This window comes from Myotis myotis, unplaced genomic scaffold (genome assembly GCF_014108235.1).
Source record: "Myotis myotis isolate mMyoMyo1 unplaced genomic scaffold, mMyoMyo1.p scaffold_m19_p_1, whole genome shotgun sequence".
Classification (NCBI taxonomy): Eukaryota; Metazoa; Chordata; class Mammalia; order Chiroptera; family Vespertilionidae; genus Myotis; species Myotis myotis.
Window position 1 is genome coordinate 67,833,890 of NW_023416313.1, and position 23,948 is coordinate 67,857,837.

The window sequence follows — 23,948 nt, forward strand, 5'->3', positions numbered from 1 at the left end:
GGAAATTAAAATGTTTTTAACATCGTAAAAACAGGTTTTTAAATTTAAGATACATGCATTTGGACTATGGATTGTAAGTTTCTTAAAATCTAATTTTAATTGCCTATTGTTTACTTAATAGTTATCATGCCAGCTGGTGTGGCTCAGTAGTTGAGCATCAACCCATGAACCAAGAGGTCACCTGTTCGATTCCCAGTCAGGGCACATGTCTGGTTTCAGGTTCCATCCCCAGTGGGGAATGTGCAGTAGGCAGCCAATCGATGTTTCTCTCTCATTGATATTTCTGTCTCTCTATCTGTCTCCCTTACTCTCTCTCTAAAAAAAACCCAAAAAACAACAACAAAAAATAATCAATAGTTATCAGCTCTGACAAAGAATACTTACAATTATTACATTGCATTTAATTTTTTTCTTTTCAAGTACCTTTATAAAACAGGGTTTCTAAAGCTGAAAACATAATTTTGGACCAGATCTTTTTCCTCTATATGCCTCATGTATGTTCTTCTTCCAGAAATTTTTTTGAAGTGTCAATAAGTCAAAAGATGAAGAGGGAAGCAATAGAGAGAAATCAAATTTTCACTGCAGCTATTTATATCATTGTAAAGTCATTTCATCAACCTTAAAAGAACAGTGATATGAAGTGGTGAGAAAAGAGATCAGATAGAATAAGTAAACCACAGTTTGAATGAAGGGCTGACAAACTTGGATTTAATTTTACAAGTAAAAGAAAGTCAGTGAAATTTCCTGATCAGTGTGTTGACATAATAAAAAATTATCTTTACAAAGATTAATCTGCAACTCTGTCACATATTAACAGGAGTCAAAGAGATGAAAAGAAGATGATAAAGGAATATGGTTATAGCCTACCCAGAAGTTCTGACCAACTGAAGTAAAGTGGTTGTTAGGCAGAGGCAGAGAGCATTTAATAAATATTATGAAGGTCCAGCTGGTGTTCCTCAGTGGTTGAGTGTCGATCTATGAACCAGGAAGTCACGGATTGATTCCCTGTCAAGGCACATGCCCAGTTTCCTCAATCCATAGTAGGGGGCCTGCAGGAGGCAGCCAATTGATGATTCTTTCTCATCATTGATGTTTCTCTCTCTCTCTCTCTCTCTCTCTCTCTCTCTCTCTCTCTCTCTCTCTCACTTTCTCTCTCCTTCCCTCTCTGAAATCAATGAAAACATATTTTAAAATTTTTTAAATATATTATCCTATCTAATAAAAGAGAAACATGGTAATTGGCGTATGACCGCTACCCTTCCCATTGGCTAATCAGGGCGATATGCAAATTAACTGCCAACCAAGATGGCGGCCGGCAGCCAGGAAGCTTAAACTAAACATGAGGCTTGCTTGCTTCAGTGACGGAGGAAACCAACGTTCCCCACCTGCCTTGCTGGCCTCTGAGCCTGCAGTTTGAAACATAGTTACAAATATAGAAGCTAAACAAAACCCCAGAAACCTGCTTTCAGCGAGCCGGGATCTTAGAGCTGGAGTTGATACAGAGTTTCGATTATAGAACCGAAACAAACCAGATACCTTCTTTCAGCAGTGGAGGCCTAAGAGCTGGAACCTCAGAGCTAAAGCTGGCCCAGAATAAAAAAGAAAAAGAAAAAAAGGAGCGGTTGGAAGCTTCAGTCACCTGCCAGCCTGAAAACAGCCCTGGTGTGTTTGACCAGCTGCAAACAGCCATCATCCCCTCACCCAGGCTGGCCAGGCACCCCAGTGGGGACCTCCACCCTGATCCAGGACACCCTTCAGGGCAAATCAGCCGGCACCCACCCATGCACCAGGCCTCTATCCTATATAGTAAAAGGGTAATATGCCTCCCAGCACCGGGATCAGCGTGACAGGGGGCAGCGCCCAAACCCCCTGATCGCGCTGCAGCTCTGTGTGTGACAGGGGGCGGGGCCACAACCTCCCTATCTGCCCTGCTCTGTTCGTGACAGGGGAATGCGCCCCAACCCCCTGATCAGCCCTGCTCTGTGGCTGATAGGGGGGAGCTCCCCAACCCCCTGATCGACCCTGCTCTGTGGGTGACAGGGGGTGGCACCGCAACCTCCCCATCGACCCTGCCTTGAGTGTGACAGGGGGCGGTGCCTCAACCCCCCAATCAGCCCTACCCTGAGCGTGACTGAGGGTGGCATCGCAACCTCCCGATCCGCCCTGCTCTGTGCATGACAGGGGGCGGCACCCCAACTCCCCAATCGGCCCTGCTCTGAGCCTGACCAAGGGCTGCACCTAGGGATGCGGCCTGCCCTCTGCCACCCGGGAGCAAACCTAAGCCAGCAGGTCGTTATCTCCTGAGGGGTCCCAGACTGCGAGAGGGCACAGGCCGGGCTGAGGGACCCCCTCCCCCCCGAGTGCACAAATTTTTGTGCACCGGGCCTCTAGTAAAGAATAAATGGCAGAGTTTGGAAATTGATTGGTTTGGATAACAAATGAGAGGGAAAGATAAAAGAGACTCTCAGGCAATACAGTGAAATTTAAAAATGATCTTTTTTATTTAAGGACATCTTTTTAAGAAAGTCATAGCTGCTTACAGGATAGTAGTTATAACTTAAATATTCAATGAAGGAGAGAAGTACATAATAACTCAATATATTGCTTTTAGATAAAGTTGTATATCATGAATCACAGCCACCTTATGGCTGCTCACACTGTGTACTGCGTGCGTCTTTCGCCTGTTGACACTGATCTGAATGCTACCCTAGGAGTTGTGCAGTGTACCAGCTACCCTAGTGTACATAGTGATGATGATTATAGTTCCTACATATCTTTGAAAACTATTTAGTAAAACTTGAGAAAACCAATTTATTCAGTTCTCAGATACTATCTAATCCAAAAGGGCTTCAGGGATGCTTTGCAAGGACTCCTTCATTCCCCAGGGGGCAGTCCTTCATAGTTTGGCTACCAGTAGGAGGAGAAATAGGAGGATTATATTGTTGTGAACAGTGATAGGAAAGTTCAGAGAAGGGAGGACTCTTTTCTCCTGGTCTCTCTGCTTCTAAGATAAAGTAAGGACTAAGAATCATCTACTATACAACATTAGTTTCCCAGAGCTACTGTAAAAAAAAAAAAATAAATACCACAAACTTGGTGGCTTAAAACAACAGAATTTTTTTTCTCTCATCCAAAATCAAGGTGCCAGTAGTGTCATGCTCCCTCTCAATGTTCTAAGGAAGGACCCTTGCTTGCCCCTTCCAGCTTCTGGTGACTCCCAGCAATCCTCGATGTTACGTGGCTTGTAGCTGCATCACTCCAATCTCGGTCTTGATCTTCAGCCTTCTAGGTGCATCTCTGTGTATCCTCACCCCTTCTTATGAGGACTCTCCTTATTGGACTGAGAGCCACCCTAACCCAATGCAACCTTACCTCAAGATCGCTAACTAACGTCTGCAATGACCTTGTTTCTAAAGAAGATTATATTCTGAGGTACTAGGTGGACATGAATTTGGGGGAACGCTATTTAACCCATTACATATACCTAAGTGAAAACCTCAAAATGTCACAGACGTTCTCTCACATCTCTGAAAGGAAATGTTACATTTTTTACAGTTGCTGAGCTTTACAAACGTAAGGAAACATTATGTTCAGTCTCTGTAGTTCAAATAGGAAAATAATAACCACAAGGCTACACTGAGAATGGTTAAAGCAAAAATGTTTTGGTTGAACAAAACAGCGCAGGGCATTAAATAAAAGGCAAGGTCTCTCAGCTCCTCCTTCACTCTCTGGAGAACATAGCCTTCCCTTGAGTGATGGCTTTTATACACAGACCTTTTCCTAAGACAAGTCCTGCTTTTATTTCCTTATGAAGGAGGAAATGAAGGAAAGAAGATAGGACATAATTCTGCAAGCTTGTTATCTAATTTTCTTTTCATAAAACAAAAACCTTTTATTTTCTTGTTAATTGATGTTTAAATTGTACAATTCACATTGTACAAAAAACATCAATCAAGTTATTATCTTGATCTTTTCTTTCTCTAATTCAGCATATTTATTCATTGAAACCTGATTAGAATATTTTACTTTATCTAAAACATTCTGATTGCTTGTTAATGTAGAATGTAATGTGTGGGATTTTAAAAATATTAGTTTATAATTCTTTTTGAAGTTTGAATAAAACTGTGGATTTTTTTTAAAAAATTATCAATTTTTTTCCATAATATGAATTCTTTATCCTTTGCATAAAGGAATAGGAAAGTGGTGATATGAGAAAAAAAAATTTACATTTATAAAGCAATGGTCTTTCTTACTCGGTTGTTTTCACATTTTCACGTAGCAAATTAAAAGCAGAATTACATCACTGTAGGAATTTACTAACCTTTTCCTATGTAAGACTAAATTTCTTCTCCTGTCTAAATTAACTCTGCTTCTGCAACTGAAGTATTGAACAAACTAGTGGTAAAGAAATAATTATAATATGATGCATGCTACAGTGGTGAAATTTACATATTGATATGACATTTATGAAAGACTAGTTGGTCATAGAATTTTCACTGGGAGATGACATTTGAACTAAGTCTGGAAGGATAAGAGAGACTTTGCAAGGCAGAGAGTGAGTTGGAGAAGAATGTTCTAGGCAAAATAAACAGCTGTGCTAATTCATGGAGTATGCTGTGTTCAGAAAATGCTAAGAAATTTATTGTGCTTGAAGAACAGGATATGTGGGCCCTGGCTCAGTTGGTTAGAGCATTGTCCCAATACGCCAAGGTTGCGGGTTTAATCAACCAATGAGTGCATAAATAAGTGAAACAACAAACCAATGTTTCTCTCTCTCAAAATCAATCAATGAATAAATAAAAAAAGAAGAGGATTTGTGTAGCAGATGGAGCCTAGTAGGGAATGAGGACAAATGATAAAGCAGATCCGGATCAGGTTGTGATGTGCTCTTTTCATGTCGTAGGGAACATATTTTGCAAATACTAAATCTGAATTTTAATATCTCAATTAAAGCATATTCCTTTGCATTTCTGTACTTCCAAAATCAAGCAGTGAGGCTTACTCATCCTGTGAGGGTAGGAGAAGTACTGTAAAGTGAAGTGGCCTTTGATGAGCTATAAGTCTCAAAGCAGATTGTTTTGACTTCTTTAGGAAGAGTATTGAGAGAGAGCTAGGTTTTGCAGGAGACAAAAGGGTTTGCTAAATTCCTTGATTTCTCCCCTTAATATTTCAAATGCCATCCTATACAGTGTGTGTAGGGAGAACCAATCCAGTCAGGAGGGTTAAGTTGGCAAAGTCTACCCCTTTCGGTCTTGTGGGTTTTAGTAGAAAGACAAGAGGTAGACCAGGAGCATATTTTCTCTCTCCTTCTGGTTCCTACTTGGAGACAGCAGAGGAATCGCAGGTAGAGGTGGGGCATGAGAGAGAAGAGCACCTGCAATATGCTGTCTTACTATTATCATTGACAATTTAAAGAGTACAAACACAGGCATCTCTTTGTAGAGCAAACAGGCTCAGTGGAACACCTACAAGAGAGTAATTTCTTGGTGCTGATGTCTAATTAGAAAGTTGTGAAAAGTTATGTACTAAAATACTTCAATCATTTTAGTGTATAACTAAAAAAAAAGAAGTAATACAATGGAAAAATAGATTTTCGAGAACCAAGATGGCGGCAGAGGTAAACACCGGAGATTGCTGCCTTGCACAACCACTTCCAAAATACAACTAAAAGACAGAACGGACATAACCCAGAACCACAGGAAGGCTGGCTGAGGGGAAACTCTTCAACTAGAAGGAAAGAGAACACCATACCGAGACTCAGAGGAGGCGCAGTGCGGAAAATACAAAGGTGCGGAGGTGCTCGCATAGCGGGCTAGCGGCTGAGGGCACTGTTGTCTGTTTCAATCGGGAGGGAGTCTCAGACTCTGAGCTCCAGTTCTGGGTGAGTCTCTGGGGACCCAGATTCAAACGGGAGAAGTGGGACTGTCTGGCATCGGTCTGAATGCGAGGGCAGCTTTCTCTCCGAGGTTTGCAGCGGTTGCTGGGACTCTGAGAGGCAGAGCCTCTGGGGACGGGACTGAGAGCAGCCATAACTGCTCGCTCTGCCTGCCTTGTTGATCCCATGGGACCCGCCCTGCCCAAGCCCTGCACAGAGGCATTTGCCCGATAGCCTCAGGCAAAGGCTAGATTAGCACCTCCCCAGAAGACAGAAGTTCTCTCACTGCAGACACAGCTGATTCTCACAGCCAGTTGGCCTGGAGGTTAAATCCCCCCCAGTGTTACCTACAACAATCAAGGCTTAACTACAACAACACTGCGCACAAAGAACACTAGGGGGTGCATCAAGAAAGCATAAAAAATGCGGAGACAAAGAAACAGGACACAAATGTCGATGGAGGATATAGAATTCAGAACCACACTTTTAAGGTCTCTCAATAATTTTCTAGAAACTGACGATAAACTTAATGAGATCTACAAGAAATCTAATGAGACCTCGATGTTGTGATAAAGAACCAACTAGAAATAAGCATACACTGACTGAAATAAAGAATATTATACAGACTCCCAACAGCAGACCAGAGGAGCGCAAGAATCAAGTCAAAGATTTGAAATATGAAGAAGCAAAAAAACACCCAACCGGAAAAGCAAAATGAAAAAAGAATCCAAAAATACGAAGATAGTGTAAGGAGCCTCTGGGACAGCTTCAAGCGTACCAACATCCGAACTATGGGGGTGGCAGAAGATGAGAGAGACCAAGATATTGAAAACCTATTTGAAGAAATAATGACAGAAAACTTCCCCTACCTGGTAAAAGAAATACACTTACAAGTTCAGGAAGCGCAGAGAACCCCAAACAAAAGGAATCCAAAGAGGACCACACCAAGACACATCATAATTAAAATGCCAAGAGTAAAAGACAAAGAGAGAATCTTAAAAGCAGCAAGAGAAAGAAACTCAGTTACCTACAAGGGAATACCCATACGACTGTCAGCTGATTTCTCAACAGAAAATTTGCAGGCCAAAAGGGAGTGGCAAGAAATATTCAAAGTGATGAATACCAAGAACCTACAACCAAGATTACTTTATCCAGCAAAGCTATCATTCAGAATTGAAGGTCAGATAAAGAGCTTCACAGATAAGGAAAAGCTAAAGGAGTTCATCACCACCAAACCAGTATTATATGAAATGCTGAAAGGTATCCTTCAAGAAGAGGAAGAAGAAGAAAAAGGTAAAGATACAAATTATGAACAAGAAATATGCATCTATCAACAAGTGAATCTAAGAATCAAGTGAATAAGTAAGCTGATGAACAGAATGAACTGGTGATTATAATAGAATCAGGGACGTAGAAAGGGAATGGACTGACTATTCTTGGGGGGGAAAGGGGTGTGGGAGATGCGGGAGGAGACTGGACAAAATTCGTGCACCTATGGATGAGGACAGTGGGTGGGGAGTAAGGGCTGAGGGTGGGGTGGGAACTGGGAGGAGGGGAGTTATGGGGGGGGGGAAGAGGAACAAATGTAATAATCTGAACAATAAAGATTTAATTAAAAAAATAAAAAAGAAATAAGAAATAATACAATGTGCCAAAACCGGTTTGGCTCAGTGGATAGAGCGTCGGCCTGTGGACTGAAGGGTCCCAGGTTCGATTCCGGTCAAGGGCATGTACCTGGGTTGCGGGCACATCCCCAGTGGGAGATGTGCAGGAGGCAGCTGATCGATGTTTCTCTCTCATCGATGTTTCTAACTCTCTATCTCTCTCCCTTCCTCTCTGTAAAAAATCAATAAAATATATTTTTTTAAAAAAAGAAAAAAAAATAATACAATGCATATATGATTGTATGGATAACCGCAAGTCAATATTATCATATTTTAGTTATAGTTACAATGAAGATAGAATCAGTTACAATTCTAATAGGTGTGCTATTTTAAAAAATATTGTTTTTCTTTCAGTTACGGAAAATGATAACTATGGAAAATATTGAACTGTCCTAATAATTAGGATTAGCATAGGGATATTAATAAACAGATTCAAATCCTAGGGCATATATTAAAACAAAAACATATATAAAATAATGAGGTCTCACTTAGCAGTAATCTCTTTGGGAGCCTCTCTTCAAATTCAGATATGAGAACCTGGGAAACACAAGCTGATGCAATATTCTAAAACATCCTCCAGGGGAAAGAACATCTACAAAACAAGCACATCAAATTAATTGCGTTCAAGAATTTAAGCCAAAATGCTAACACTAAAAAAGCAATACAGGGTCATGAAAATAAATTATTTGCATTATCATTTTAAAGCATTCTCTTTGTTGGGGGACTGCAGTAGTTACTTTCAAGAATATATTCCTTATATAAAATTTGACTACTCTAATTATTTTATCTTGGTTTTGTTTTCTTTTTAAGTATTATTTTAATGATAGCATTTGACTTAATAGAAATAATAAAACTAAAAGCTCCCTATTTGGCCACACCAACCTGAAAAATGTTAAGGCAAGTTTAATGTTCATAATAAATCCCATCGGGTTTGAGAATATTTTCATGACTATGTATATAAAAGTTCCCATGAGAAACATTTGCATTGTGCTACTGCATAAAAAACAAAGCACACTGCAAATGAGGTAGAGAGAACTTAATTAAAAATATTTCACCAAATTTTAATTCTTGAATACCTACCAAACCACTATGGTAATATTCTCATTGACTAGTTAACATGGAAGAAATAATTTTTAATTTTTAGTAGTTTTCTAACAGTATAAACGATCCTGGCTCTAATCTTGGTTTACAGTTTAAAATGTTAATATATGATAATTAGGCTTCCTCCTGAATTACTAGTAGAATATATGTAATCACTGTGATATTTGTTTTTATATTTTAATGTATCCAATGGAAAAGATAGTTCTGTGAATTTAGCCAGATATCAAAACTTGTGATGATCTCTGTAGTTAAAATTCTTATACATTATTCAATACTTATACTGATATGTTATCTTTTAGCATTGATATGAATAGCAATCTCACTATTTTATAATAGTACTTATAAAATTTAGAATCCTTGCTAGAACAGGAAGGACTCTTATAAGTTACTTAGTATAAACTCTACTTTAAAACTTTGTTTCTGAGTTATAAAATCAAACGTACTCAAAGTGAAAGAAAAAATTATATGTTTGGTATCCATTCATATTTTTGTTGACTATTCTGTGTCTTTGCCCACTTATACTTTTCTATTTGGTTGGTTGCCCTTTTTTCATTGATTTAAGAGTTCTCTGTGCCTTGGACAAGTAGCTCAGTTGGTTAGAGCATCATCTTGAAATGCCAAAGTTTCAGGTTTGATACCCAGTCAGGGCACATACAAGAATCAACCAATGAATGCATAAATAAGTAGAACAGCAAACTGACGTTTCTCTCTCTCTCTCAAACCAATTTTAAAAAGAGTTGTTTGTATATTATACACTGACCTTTTGTTTAGCAAATATATCACAAAATTGTCTACTTTTCAGCTTAATGATTGTCATTTACTGTATTTGAGATGATTTTTCCATATAAATATTTACATGATAAGTTAATTGTTCATTTAGTGGCTTCTAATTTTTATGATATTTTTTAAATGTCTACCTCACTCACTCATGTTTTCTGCTTATGCATTTCTGATTTTGTTTACCAAAGATATTGAAATAAATGTTTAGCAATCATTTATGTAAATGAAGGTATAGTTTTCTTCAGAATTAGCACACTTAAACATAATATTGAGAAATTCACCCAAAAATAGAAATTAGGGACAAAGAGATTTATTTAAAAAGAAAGAGATAGATGAGTTAAGAGTTAATATTTCTAAATTTTTAAATATACTTTTATTGATTTCAGAGAAGAGAGAGGGAGAGAGAGATAGAAATACCAATGATGAAGGAGAATCATTGATCGGCTACCTCTTGCACGCCCCTTACTTCAACCAGGTCATGTGCCCTGACCTGGAATCAAACCGTGACCTGCTGGTTCATAAGTCAATGCTCAACTACTGAACCACACCGGCCAAGCAAGAGTTAATATTTCTTTAAAAAGAGAGAACAGGCAACAGAGTGTGAAGCTTTAACATGTATCTAATAAGTATTTTTACATAATATAATGGAGGAAATGGCAGAGAAACAGCTTTTGAAAAAAACAGTAGCTGAGAAATTTCAAATTTCAAGACAGATATAAGTGATCAGGTTAAGAACAGTCTAAACACTAGGTAGAAAAAATGAAAATAAAGTCATACTAGGTATGTCCTCATGAATCTAGATCACATTAAGAATAAAGATTAAAAATATAATTTTAATTGGCTAAAGTATAAAGAACACCTAGAACTCTCCTACATTGTTGGTAGGAATGTAAAATTGGACAACCAATTTGGAAAATACCTTTGCAATTTTTTATAAACTGAAACAAATGCTTCTCATATGAACCAGCAATCACATTACTGAATATTAACCTAAAAGAAATAAAAGCATATGTCTGCACAAATTTCTGCAGGAGAATGTTTATAGAAGATTTATTTATAATTGCCCCAAACTGGAAACAATTCAAATATTCATCAACTCTGGAATAGTGAATGGATAAGCAAATTGTGGAGCATTTATACAATGGAATACAACTCGTCAATAAAAAGACACAAAGTACTAATACATCCAGCAACATAGTTAAACCTTCCAATGATCACATTGATGATAAAAGTCAAATGCAAAATTCTGTATGATTCCATTTACATATCATTCTGAAAAAGGCAAATCAATAGAGACAATAATCAGATCATTGTCAGATGTTGGAGATGAGGGAGAAATTGAATAACAAGGGTCATGAAAGAACTTTGTGGGTTAATGGAAATGTTCTACATTATTGAGCTGTAACACATGAAAGAGTAAGCTTTACTGTATGTAAAATATACCTGAATTTTTAAAAACGAATAAAGAAAAATAAATATTGAAAGCTACCAGAGAGTAAAGGAACACATTTTAACCTATAGCAGGCCTCTCCTCAATAACAGTCAACAGAAGACAATCAAGTAATAGCTTTAAAGCATTGAGGAAAAACAAGTGTTAACCTGAGATTTTATGTCCAGTTGAACAATCATTCAAGAGTGAGGCAAAATAATGACATTGTCAGATATACAGACTCAGAGCTAATTTACTACTTACGGATTCTCGTTAAAAGAACAAATAAAGGATGACTTTCTGCAATAAGTAAAGAAAAACCAGCAGGAACACCTGAGATGTTTTTAATGGTATGTTAACATTTAACTTAAAATTTTAGTTAGTACTGCCTGTAAACAAACTCACTCCTTTTGTTTTTAAAAAAATCAAACTAGGCCTCCTGGTGCTCACCACAGGCTGTGTTCTTACACTGACTGTACAGAAATAGGAGGCAGAGTAAACTTACCCCACATACACCTCAGCTCAGGCTCTTTGCCTGGTCTGTATTGTGAATGGGGAGACATTGGGAAAAAAAATCAAACTATCAGCAGGGGAACCTTGTGCGCCTGATGGGGGAGGAGGTGGGGACTGGCTCGCTGGGGATCAGCGCAGAGACAGGGGCGCAGCTGAAATGAGCTTCACTAAGTTGTCACTGAGCAAGATGCCCCCTTTAGCATCGAAGATGGACTAGTGGGTATCGCTGACAAAGTCTGTAGAGACAACATGGGTGTCAGAGTTTCTAAGGAAGCATGTATTGAGCATCTACTGTGTGCCAGGGCCTGGAAAGATGGCTGGAGCTGTGTGAGTGAAAAGATAGTCCCCAATCCTTGCCTTCTTGGAGTGCACGTGCTAGCAGGACCAACAGTGACCAAAATGGAATTTCAGGTGAAGAAAGGGGCCTCAACAAGAACATCTTGCTGAGGAGGGAGGCTGAAGTAAAGAATTGGAGGAGGTGAGGACAAATATATGGCCACTTGGGGGAAAAGTTTTCCAGGCCAGAGGAGCAGCAAGTGCAAAGATGCTGAGGCAGGAGATCTGACTCTCCCAGCCCTGCAGTTCCTATCTTGATTCATTGTGAGCAGCTCCTTGGCAAGTGGGAAGTCACGCTCTCCCCCCAGAGGGTTCCTCCCAGGGTCTCTCCTCCTCAGTCCCTACCTCATCCTCATTGTAGGCAAGTATGCCAGCCATTGGCCCCTTGGCTGCTGCTTTTATGGCATCCTTGATGGCGGAGTATGGTAGGCCGGCTAGGCGTCAGGTCAGGTCCACGACAGAAACGCCTGGGGCTGGCACCCGGAACGCCATTCCTGTCAGTTTCCTGGATAGTCCCACATGGAGGTGGAAGTCAGAACCCAAGGACTTCTCCATTTACCCCCTCACCTCCACCTTCCTCTCATTAGATACCGCAAGGACGGGGGCCCGTCTGCTCTTGTCAGGGTGTGCCTCCCATCCTGGTGGCAGCTTCCTGTCCTCATACCCTTCGAGGTCTAGGATGACTTTGCCTTGGCTGCCCCTGTAGAGGCTGGGATGATGTTCTGGTGGGTTCCTCGTCCGTCTTGCCAGGCCTTCTTTGATGGCCCGTCCACTGTCTTCTGGGCGGCCGTGTAGAAATGGACTGTGGTCTTGGAGAAGAAGAGGGCTGAGGTGAGGCTTTCCTGCTCTCAGCTTCCCATGCCTCTTTATTTTAGGCCTGAAGTGATGAGCCAGGTGGGGACCAGTGGAGGGGCACCTCCTAGCCAGGGTCCAGCCTTGCCTGAGAGTTACACGGTATTTTAAAAGACTCCACCACTGGCGGGCCTTTCCTCTTGAAACCAGTCTCTTCCTAGTAAAGTCACACACTAAGCAAATCCTAAGCGGAAGAGGTACAGGTTCCCTGCCATCCATCCTGCCCAGCCCTTTCCCCAACTCACCATCAGTCCTTCCACAATCCCAGATCGCTCATGAATGACCTTGGAAAGGGGCGCCAGGTAGCTGGTGGTGCAGGATGCATTGCTGACACAGCAAGGGAACTGTGAGGTAAGTGTCAGAGCCACCCTTCCACCCTTACCTCATCTGGGGGAGATGCTCAGAGGCTTGGATTTGTGAAAAGTCAGGATGGGGATGAGAAAGGTCATTGGGGATGCCTTCAGACTGAAGGAGGCACTGGAGGTGCAGCTGGGGGAACCTCCCCAAGCATATTCTCCAGAAGTTGTGCATTGCTAACAGCTCTAGGGGAATGTTAACATGGTGGCTGTTAACACTTTGGGAGGGAGAAGCAGAGGGATGTGAAAGAAGCACCATTGGGGTGGGGATGGGGGTGGGGAGGCTGAGTCTGATCCCTTCCCATCACAGGCTGGCATATCCTCTGGGCATCACCCACCCACTTCTGGATGCTGCTGCCCGTTACCTGACAATTTTCAGGGAATCAGCATTATAGTCCTTTTCATTCACCCCCATGACAAAGATGGGTACATCTGGCGAGGGTGCGTGATGACCACATGTAAGGCACCTGCCTGGATGTGGTTCTAGGGAAGGAGAAAGGAACACTGGTGTCATGAATTGATGAGATGCTTTCAGTGTCACACCCCTGGCCAGGCCTGTAAACTTTTCTCCCACTTATGGAAGCTTCCTCCTGGGACAGGTACACTCCTGTGGACTCCACCACAAAGGGGCTCCTGACAGACTTCCAGGGGATCTCTCTGGGCTGCTTGCTGTGGAGAGGTGGCAGGGCTGTGAGTCATTCTCCCTTGCATGGCCTTGCCTTCATAGTCCATGGCCTTTACAGTTTGAAAGGCTGACCAGACACCTTCCCACCTGGTCTGCAACCATCCCCACACATACCTAGCTATTTCAGGTGCTAGTCTTGCCTCTCACCCCAAAACCCCTTTGTGGGCCACTTACCTTGACTGCCCTTCCCCTGCTATGCCTGGGTATATACAAGTTACTACCTCCCCTACTCAGGCTCATTCACCCTCTGTCTCCAGGGGACCACCCTGACTACCGCCAACCAGGTCAGGCCCTTTCTGCATATGCTGCCTGGAATGTAGACTCCAGGAGGGCGAGGCCTGCCGCACTGCTTCTGATTCCCTGCCCTCACAACCTCACCATGGCCCTCCTTGCCTCTCGTTTCAACCACTCAGCTTCTGCAACAGGGAGCCTGCTGCCAGAGGCTGAGCAAGTCCCTGAAGACAGGCACTACATCCTGGGAGCAATGGGGGAGAGGCCTGTAACTGTAGCCTCAGGGGTCAGCAGTGGTTAGTGGTTTACATCAGAAAGATCAAGGCCTTTTTGGTTTCCTCTTTTATAAATTTATATTTTTACTTGATAGTTTATCTAACATTTGCATTTAAAACATTAAATATTATTGCTGTTTTCTAAAAAAAATCAAACAATCATAAGATTGGAGAGCATAATAATGGATAATTAAAGCATGCTAAGATCATTTTTATGTTTGGAGAAGAATAGAAACACCAAATAATTTAAAATCTGTGAGAACAAATTATGGCTAAATATTATGTTGAAAAATAAGAATTACAACTAAAAGGCAGAATATATAATCATTAATAAATGACTCAGCAACAAAAAGTAGTGAGTGGAAAACTGATGGATCAAGGACGCTAGAATAAAATTTTTAAAGCAACAAAATAAGAATGATAAGCATATAAAATATAAAATAAGATGCTAAAAATCAGTGGAGATTCACCAAAAACATGAGGTTATTTGAGATTATTATACAGGCTAGGTAAAAGAACAAAATCCTGCTCTATGCTGCTAACAATATGCTAAACTAAAAGACCAGACAAAATAGCAGAAAACAAAAGATACTGATATCTGGTATCTTATGCAAGTACTAGGCAAAAAAAAAAAGGGGGGGTATTTTAGCAATATAATATTTGAAAAAAATCAAATTTAAAAAAATTCAAGAGTATAAACCACAGTCTGGGAGAAAAATACAAAAAGACACATCTGATAAGGACTATTAATTCAAAATATATAAAAAATGTAAAACTATAATAAGAAAACAAACAGCCTGATTAAAACATGGGCCAAAGAGCTGAACAGATACCTCACCAAAGAAAATATACATATGGCAAACATGCATATGAAAAGATGCTCCACGTCATATGTCATTAGGGAATGGCAAAGTAAAACGATAATAAGTTACTATTACAGCAAATATTAGAATGACCAAAATCCAAAACACTGGCAACACCAAATGCGGGAGAGGATGTGGAGCAACAGGAACTCTCATACATTGTTGGTGTGAATGCCATTGTTGGTATAGCCAGTTTGGGAGACTTTTGGAAGTTTGGTGATTTCTTACAAAGCTTTACATATTCTTCCATATGACCCAGCTATCGTGCTCCTCAGCATTTACCCCAAAGAGTTAAAAACTTATGTCCACACAAAAACCTATACATGGATGTTTATAGCATCTTTATTCATAATTGCCAAATCTTGGAAGCAACAAAGATGTCCTTCATTGGTGAATGGATAAATTGTGGTACATCCAGACAATGGAATATCATTCAGCACTAAAAATATATGAGCTGTCAAGTCATGAAAAGACACAGAGGAACCTTAGATGCATATTACTAAGTGGAAGAAAACAATCTGAAAAGATTATGCTTGTGATTATATGACTTTCCTGGAAAGGCAAAACTATAAAGACAATAAAAAGTTCAGTGACTGATAGAAGTCAGAGGAGCAGAGCTGAATCTGTATGATTTTATTATAATGGATACATGCCATTATACACTATACTCCTAAATAATAGCAAGCAAAAGAAGGCAATAAAGTAATAGCTTTAAAGTGTTGAGAAAAAGTGATTAGTAATCTGAAATTTTATTTCCAGTCAAACAATCATTCAAGAATGTATATTACTCATTTGTCCAAACCCACAGAATTTATAACACTAAGAGTAAGCGCTAAATTAAATATGGATTTTGAGTGATTATGATGTTACAATGTAGGTTCATCCTTGTTTAAAAAATGTACTATTCTTGCCCTAGCTGAGTTGGCTCAGTGGATAGAGTGTTGGCCTGCAGACTGAACGGTTCTGGGTTCGATTCTGGCCAAGGGCATAGGCATATGCCCGGGTTGTGGGCTCAATCCCCGTATAGGGTGTGCAGGATGCAGCCGATCAGTGATTCTCTCTCATCATTGATGTTTCTATCTCCTTCTCCCTTCCTCTCTGAAATCAATAAAAATATATTTCTAAAAATGTACTATTCTAGTGAGTGATTTTGGTAATGGGCTATGCATGTGTGGGGAAGGGGTATATGAGAAGTTTCTGTACCTTCCTCTCAATTTTGTTATAAACCTAAAACTTCTGTAAAACAAAGTCTTAGAAAAAAGATGCAGTGTCTGCGCAGTGGTATTGTTATAGAATTAGCTTGGCTTCAGACTTAGTTTCTATTTGTATAGCTGCCAACACTGATTCTCCTTTCTTTCCAGAGACTTTGAGTGGTATCCAATATCCTTTACTAAAATCCTTTTTTTTTGTTTTTTTTTGCTGATGCCCAGCAGAGCTGCTTTTATTGTTTAAGCTAAGAACTCCTACTGATATAGCTGTGAGGTCCAATCCACATGGAAAGTTAAGAAAGTTCATCATATAACCTCTGCTGAGAAAAAAAGATTCTGCCCTTGGGCTATATTGTTGGGCCTCTGAGCACGATAAGAGTTTGAAGAACCCACTGAAATTGCTCTCCGATTCTTTTACTGCTGAATTCAATGGCCTCTGTTCTCTTTTCAAGGTTGACCACTATGCCATATTTGACACTGCTGACTACTCCTTCCCTCTGGGAGCTCTATTATCCCTTGACAGAGAACATTCAAGGGCAGAGATTGAGCAGGATTATTTTTGTATTCCCAGCATATTGCATTCTGCTTGACACACAGCACTCAAGCACTTAATAAGATTCCAATGAATGAATGAATGAATATTGAATTTTTAACTAGGACTAAAGGAAAGAGCATAATTGGATAAAGCACGCAGAAAATTTTGGTTGGATGGTGAAAAAGTAACAGTAACTCATTTTGAGTGTTTTGAGCCCACTTTAATTATAGTGATTAATTTGCATGTAAGCAAATTGTAGATTAATGCAATAAATAAGATGGATAATTATCTTGTAACTAAAACATATCAATGGGATTGGTCTATTTGCCAACATATGTTGATTTATCAATTAAATTGGAGAGTAAAAAAATAATAAAGGAACTACAAGAACTGCATAAAGTTATAAAGATGCTAAGGAACATCAAAAGTCCCATGGATATTCAGTTCATCATACATGTCTTTATCTAAAAAAACACACACACACAAAACCCCCCCCCCACGAAAGTGTTCTTGATGAGTTAACAATACTGTTTTATTTTTTGGAACTTGAATGATCACCAGATTGATTTCACCACACTTGGATTAAAATCTGAAGATAAAAGTGATTTTTATCTATGGCTACTTCAGCTCTACAATGGCAAATGTAAGTAGTTGGGACAGAGATGGTATGGCCCACAAAAAGTCTAAAATATTTACTATCTGGTCCTTTACAGAAAAAGTTTGCTGACCCCAGATCAAGATTATATGGAGAAAGTTAAGGGGTCTAATTTACATTTTTAGACTTGTACAAAAAAGGCCTGAAAAGAAAAGTCTTTCTATCCAAACCTCACAGCTGAAGTTTCTCCCTTAATCCACCTCCTTAGTACCATCCCCTAGCTAATCAGGGCTTATATCTGTGAACAGTTTATCATAATTAAACTTTATGATTAAAAAACTATGTTATATCAGAATTCCACATCCACTTGTAAATTATCCTAATTCTTTTTCCTAAGTTCTCACATTGTTCCCACGTTTTCAAAAAGAACAGTCTGATTTTTATCTACAGTCCTTCTGTTTCTTACAACTTTAGATTAATCTGTTTCTCTGCTCCTATTTCCCACACATATCTTTAAAATAATACTTTCTTATGTACATGTTCTTAGCATTATTTTCTTCCAGCTCCACACTTGCTCATGCATCATTTATCTGCTTCCACAGCTTTTATCATCATTCAGTACAGCTACTTCCCCCTCGCTTTGACCTTTCCTTTAAACATCATACCTGCATTTCCAAATGCTATACATCTTCATTTGGGTGTGTTCCTTTCCTGTTCACATTTGTCTGGTTTGACAAACTGAATTTCCTTTGACATCTAAATCATTATCTCTGCCCACACAAAGAAATCATAAAATGCATTCAAAAAATAGCGATTATTCATTGTTTACATTCCCTAACTCAGTTAATTGCATCACTTTCCAAATGGTTTCCAAAGCTAGACACAAAGGAAACCTCTCAACAATCTACCGCTCACATAATTTAAAATTCTTCCTGCTATCTGCGGCATAGGAGTTGAGTCATTCTCCCCACTCACACTCCTGTGCCCACCATTCTAAATGCAGGGGACGAACAATAGGTGGTCATAGTTTGGCTCAGTTAGATTTTGGTTTGAATCCTATGCACCCTGGCTAGAGAAGCAGGGGAGAGGAAAAAGAGGACTGAGCAAGGCAATTAAAAAGGCCGCTGAGGGGATTCTCAGGGAGGAATAAGATGATTATAAGAAAACAGAAGCTGCAGAAAGAGCAGTGTTTTAGGCTGCTTTCCTATAGGACTTCTTTAATGTTTTCTCATTAAATCTTTAGTAAGTCTATATTTCTAAGCGATACCCTCACAAGTTGAATTTATTTAAGGGCTAAAACTGAGTGCCCTGGCCTGGAGATATGTGTGAGGTGAGTCTAAGAAGACTTTGGATTTAATTGAACTGTGTACATATTTGCTTCCACTTTTATTTTATAAATTTCTTTGAAAGCATGAATCATGTTTTATAGTAACTGATCTCTGTTTATGCTATTGATTTGGATTCTATCCATCTCTCACCTGTATTTCTCCTGTAATTTCTTTTTTTAATACTATCTCTGTGTCCTATTCTCCCAATCCTTCATATTATAACCAGCTAGACAAATGAGTTTGGTGCTCTTCCACAATCTTACCTCCTATATCTTATCCCTGTCCTATATCCTATCACTGTCACCAGCACAGCACACACTCAAAAACTCCTTGCGCCTATTTATTCATTAGTTGAACCAGAAATTTAAAGATAAGATTCTTTAGAAAACAGCTCTTCCATGAGACATCTTACCCATTATCAAACAACTGCTGTTGGATATACCCCCTTCTCCCATTAAATGACATTACATATGGGACACTTTTAATGAGGCTTGTGATATTCTATCTTTAAAGCTCTCTCTTCCAGTGTACTAAATTGATGTGTAAAAGAAAAGTATGCCAGACACTGTTCTGACAGTGCTAGTGAACAAAAAAGACAAAATCCTTGCATTCATTCTTGTTACATTCTAGTACAGAGAAAACAAATAAATAAAACAAGAAAATATCAGATAATGATGTGATAGAATTCAATTACTTTAGATCTTGCTTGTGTACATTGTAGAAGATAGGCAAACGAGTTCCTCTGAGATATTTGAGCGTGACCTGCATGACAAGAAAAAAAAAAACAGTTATGGAAATATCTGAGGAAAAAGCATTCTTGGCTGAGGGAATAGCTTCAGTGATAGACCAGATCTACCATCAAAAGATCCTGTCAAACACGACAGTTTTTATTATCTCTGTTTCGGTGGTTAAAAATTTTGTGGGTAAAACTAGTGTCAATCCTTCTCTCTCCTGCCCAATTCCTGCCTTTCAGCATAAAAGTCAATGTTGTAACTATTGTCTGCTTACAGTTGGTACTTAATAGTTGTACTACAGTGAGACTTCTCAGTGAAGCCTCTACTACACCAAGTGTTGCCAAGAGGAGCAGTCACCCCAAAGTCACTGTTTTACTGTTTAAATAGGACCAAGTGTCATCTTCTTCATTCTACTGAAAGAATATGGTTTCCCAAGTGGGGTATGCAAAACAATGGGGAGTAAGAATAAAATATTAGACTTGATGCATATTAAATATATGTCTATAAAATATGAAGGGATGTATGTGTTTCTTATACTTATTGTGCTGGCTGACACTGCTGTCCTCACTTGTTCCAGAAGTCAATACATAGCGGTTTGGAGTGGGCATTGAGGCACTCATCAGTTGGTTTCCTTTCTATGAATTATACTGTACCACAGTTTATGTGCTACCCAGAATGTCATCAATATGGTTAATTTTTATAAAATAAGATCTTTAAAATAATGATAATTATTACATCTTTATAATAATACTTTATAATAAGACAAGGGTTGACCATGAAAATCATTTTTACCACATGGTAACCCATTATTGGTTTTCTGTAAGAAGCATTGTTCAACTGAAAGCTGAATGACACTTCTCTATAAAAATGACCTGACAAGTGTTCACAATTTTCTGACCTTTTCTATGAATACAAATGACTGTGAGATTGTTTTCTTTTTACTTTTATATTTTATTGTTTAAAGTATTACATATGTCGCCTTTTTCCCCCCAATTGACCCTCCCACCTCACCCCTCCCACCGCCAAGGGCAAGCCCTCACTGCCTCAGTGTCTGTGTCCATTGGTTATGTTCATATGCATGCATACAAGTCCTTTGGTTGCTCTCTAAACCCCCTCCCCTGCCATTTGTCTCTGGATCTATTTTTGTTCATTAGTTTATGTTGATCATTATATCCACGTATGAATGAGATCATTATCTTTCTCCAACTGGCTTATTTCGCTTAGCATAATGCTCTCCATGCTGTTGCAATTGGTTAAAGTTCCTTCTTTTTTATAGCAGCGTAGTATTCCATTGTGTAGATGTACCACTGCTTTTTGTGTGTGTTTTAAAATATATTTTATTAAATTTTTACAGAGAGGAAAGGAGAGGGATAGAGAGTTAGAAATATCAATGAGAAAAACATCAATCAGCTGCCTCCTGCACACCCCCTTCTGGGGATGTACCCACAACCAAGGTACATGCCCCTAACCGGAATCAAACCTGGGACCCTTTAGTCCGCAGGCTGACACTCTATCCACTGAGTCAAATCAGTTATGGCTGTACCACTGTTTTTTAATCCACTCATCTGCTGACAGGCACTTAGGTTGTTTCCAAATCTTAACTATTGTAAATTGAGCTGCTATGAACATAGGGGTGCATATATCCTTTCTGATTGGTGTTTTTAGTTTCTTGGGATATATTCCTAGAAGTGGGATCACTGGGTCAAATGGAAGTCCCATACTGTTTTCCACAGTGGCCACACCAGTCTGCATTCCCACCACCAATGCACGAGGGTTCCTTCTTCTCCACATCCTTGACAACACTGGTCGTTTGTTGATTTGTTGATGATAGCCATTCTGACAAGAGTGAGATGGTATCTCATTGTTGTTTTGATTTGTATCTCTCAGATGATTAGTGACTTTGAACATGTTTTCATATGTCTCTTCGCCTTCTGTATGTCCTCTTTTGAAAAGTGTCTACTTAGGTCCTTTGCCCATTTTTTGATTGGATTGTTTATCTTCCTTTTGTTATGTTGTATAAGTTCTCTGTATATTTTGGAGATTAAACCCTTATCTGAAATAGCATTGGCAAATATGTTCTCCCATGCAGTGGGCTTTCTATTGTTTTCTTGATGGTTTCTTTTGCTGTGCAGAAGCTTTTATTTTGATGTCGTCCCATTTGTTTATTTTCTCCCTGGTTTCCATTGTCCTAGGAACTGTATAAGTAAAGATATTGCTATGACATATTTCTGATATTTTGCTGCCTATGGATTCTTCTAAGATTTTTATAGTTTCCTGTCTAATGTTTAAGTCCTTTAGCCACTTTGAATTTGTTTTTGCATACGGTGTAAGTTAGTAATCTAGTTCCCTTTTTTTTCAAGTATCTGACCAAATTTCCCAGCACCATTTATTGAAGAGACTGTCTTGACTCCATTGTATGCTCTTGCCTCTTTTGTTAAATATTAATTGAGCATAATGGCTTGGTTTGATTTCTGGGTTCTCTGTTCTGTTCCATTGGTCTATATGTCTGATCTTGTGCCAGTACCAGGCAGTTTTGAGAACAGTGGCTTTGTAATATAGCTTGCTAGCTGGTATTGTGATCCCTCCAACTTTGTTCTTCTTTCTCAGGAGTGCTGTGGCTATTTGGGGTCTTTTTTTATTCCAGATGAATTTTTGGAGAGTTTGTTCTAGATCTTTGCAATATGCCATTGGTATTTTAATGGGGATTGCATTGAATCTATAGATTGCTTTGGGTAGTATGGACATTTTAATGATGTTGATTGTACAAATCCATGAACATGGTATGTTCTTCCATTTGTTTATGTCTTCCTCTATCTCTTTTTTCAACGTCTTGTAGTTTTCCGAGTACAGATGTTTTATCTCCTTAGTTAAGTTTATTCCTAGGTATCTTAATTTTTTTGATTCAATAGTAAATGGGATTATATTTTAATTTCTCTTTCTGTGAGTTTATTATCTTATATAATAAAAGGCTAATATGCAAATTAACTGAAAGGCAGAACGACTAGTTGCTATGATGTGCACTGACCACCAGGGGGCAGACGCTCAATGCAGGAGCTGCCCCCTGGTGGTCAGTCCGCTCCCACAGAGGAAGTGCCACTCAGCCAGAAGCCGCTAAGGAGTGGGCCTAACCCGCCAGTTGGGCATCCTCCAAGGGCTCCCAGACTACGAGAGGGCACAGGCTGAACTGAGGGACACTCCCCCTTCTCCTGAGTGCATGAATCTTGTTCACTGGGCCTCTAGTCCTATATCTTATCTAATAATAGACAAACATGGTAGTTGACCATACTTCGTTACACCTCCCATTGGCTAATCAGTGAGATATGCAAGTTAATTGCCAACAAAGATGGCATGAAGCGGCAGAGCGAAGACTGAAGGCGGCTCTAGCCAGAGCAGCGAAGGCTTGAAGGCGGCTCCGGCCAGAGCGAAGGCCTGGGTCCTCGGTGCCAGAGGAAAACCGGTGCCGGCAGCCAGAGGAAGGGAAGGCCTATTGCACGAATCTTTTTGTGCAACAGGTCTCTAGTACTAGTAATAAAAGGCTAATATGCAAATTGTCCACTGGACCAGGAGTTCAACTGGGAGATCAATCAGGAGTTTGACCAGAGGGCAGGACTGGCCAGCCAACCGCCCATGACCCACCCAGATCAGGGGTGGGGGCCAGCCGGCCAACTGCACACAGTCCCTCCCCCTGGATGGACCCCGATCCCCCACCCCCCCATCAGGGGCAGGACCATCCAGCCAACATCCTGCGGCTCCTCCGCCCAAATGGCCCAGCCCAATTGGCCCCAATTGGGGTGGGCCAGCCAGACCCCCCTTGTGTACAAATTTGTGCACCTGGCCGTTAGTTGGTGTATAAAAAGGCCGTAGATTTCTGGGTGTTAATTTTATATCCTGCTACGTTGCCAAATTCATTTATTAAGTCTAGTAGTTTTTTTGTTTTGTTTTGTTTTTTGTTATTGCTTAAAGTATTACAAAGGGTATTACATATGTCTCCTTTTTCCCCCCACCCTTGACAATCCCCTGGCCTCCCTTACCCCCCAGTGTCTTATGTCCATTGGTTATGCTTATATGCATGCATATAAGTCCAAGTCTAGTAGTTTTTTGTTTTTGTTTTTTAAATATATTTTATTGATTTTTTACAGAGAGGAAGGGAGAGAGATAGAGAGTTAGAAACATCGATGAGAGAGAAACATTGATCAGCTGCCTCCTGCCCATCTCCTACTGGGGATGTGCCCGCAACCCAGGTACATGCCCTTGACCGGAATCGAACCTAGGACCTTTCAGTCCGCAGGCCGACACTCTATCCATTGAGCCAAACCGGTTTCGGCAGAGTCTAGTTTTTTTTTGATGGAGACTTTGGGGTTTCCTATGGACAGTATCACGTCATCTGCGAATAAGGACAGTTTTACTTCTTTTCCATTTTAGATGCCTTTTATTTCTTTTTATCTGATTGCTATGGCTAGCACTTCCAGTACTATATCAAACAGGAGTGATGAAAGTGAGAATCCCTGTCTTGTTACTGTTCTTAGGAAAAATGGTTTTAGTTTTTGCCCATTGAGTATGATGTTGGCTTTAGGTTTGTCATATAAGG

The 23,948-nt window shown here is 39.8% G+C and overlaps 1 non-coding gene and 1 pseudogene across 1 annotated transcript; one reads left to right on the plus strand and one right to left on the minus strand.

The window, feature by feature from the left end:
- Positions 1-10,940: 10,940 nt before the first annotated feature.
- On the minus strand, positions 10,941-20,167 carry LOC118660264 (annotated as a pseudogene).
- On the plus strand, positions 11,283-11,414 carry LOC118662010. The gene has a single exon (XR_004969570.1). It is a non-coding gene; the product is annotated as a small nucleolar RNA SNORA51 (small nucleolar RNA).
- Positions 20,168-23,948: the final 3,781 nt, after the last annotated feature.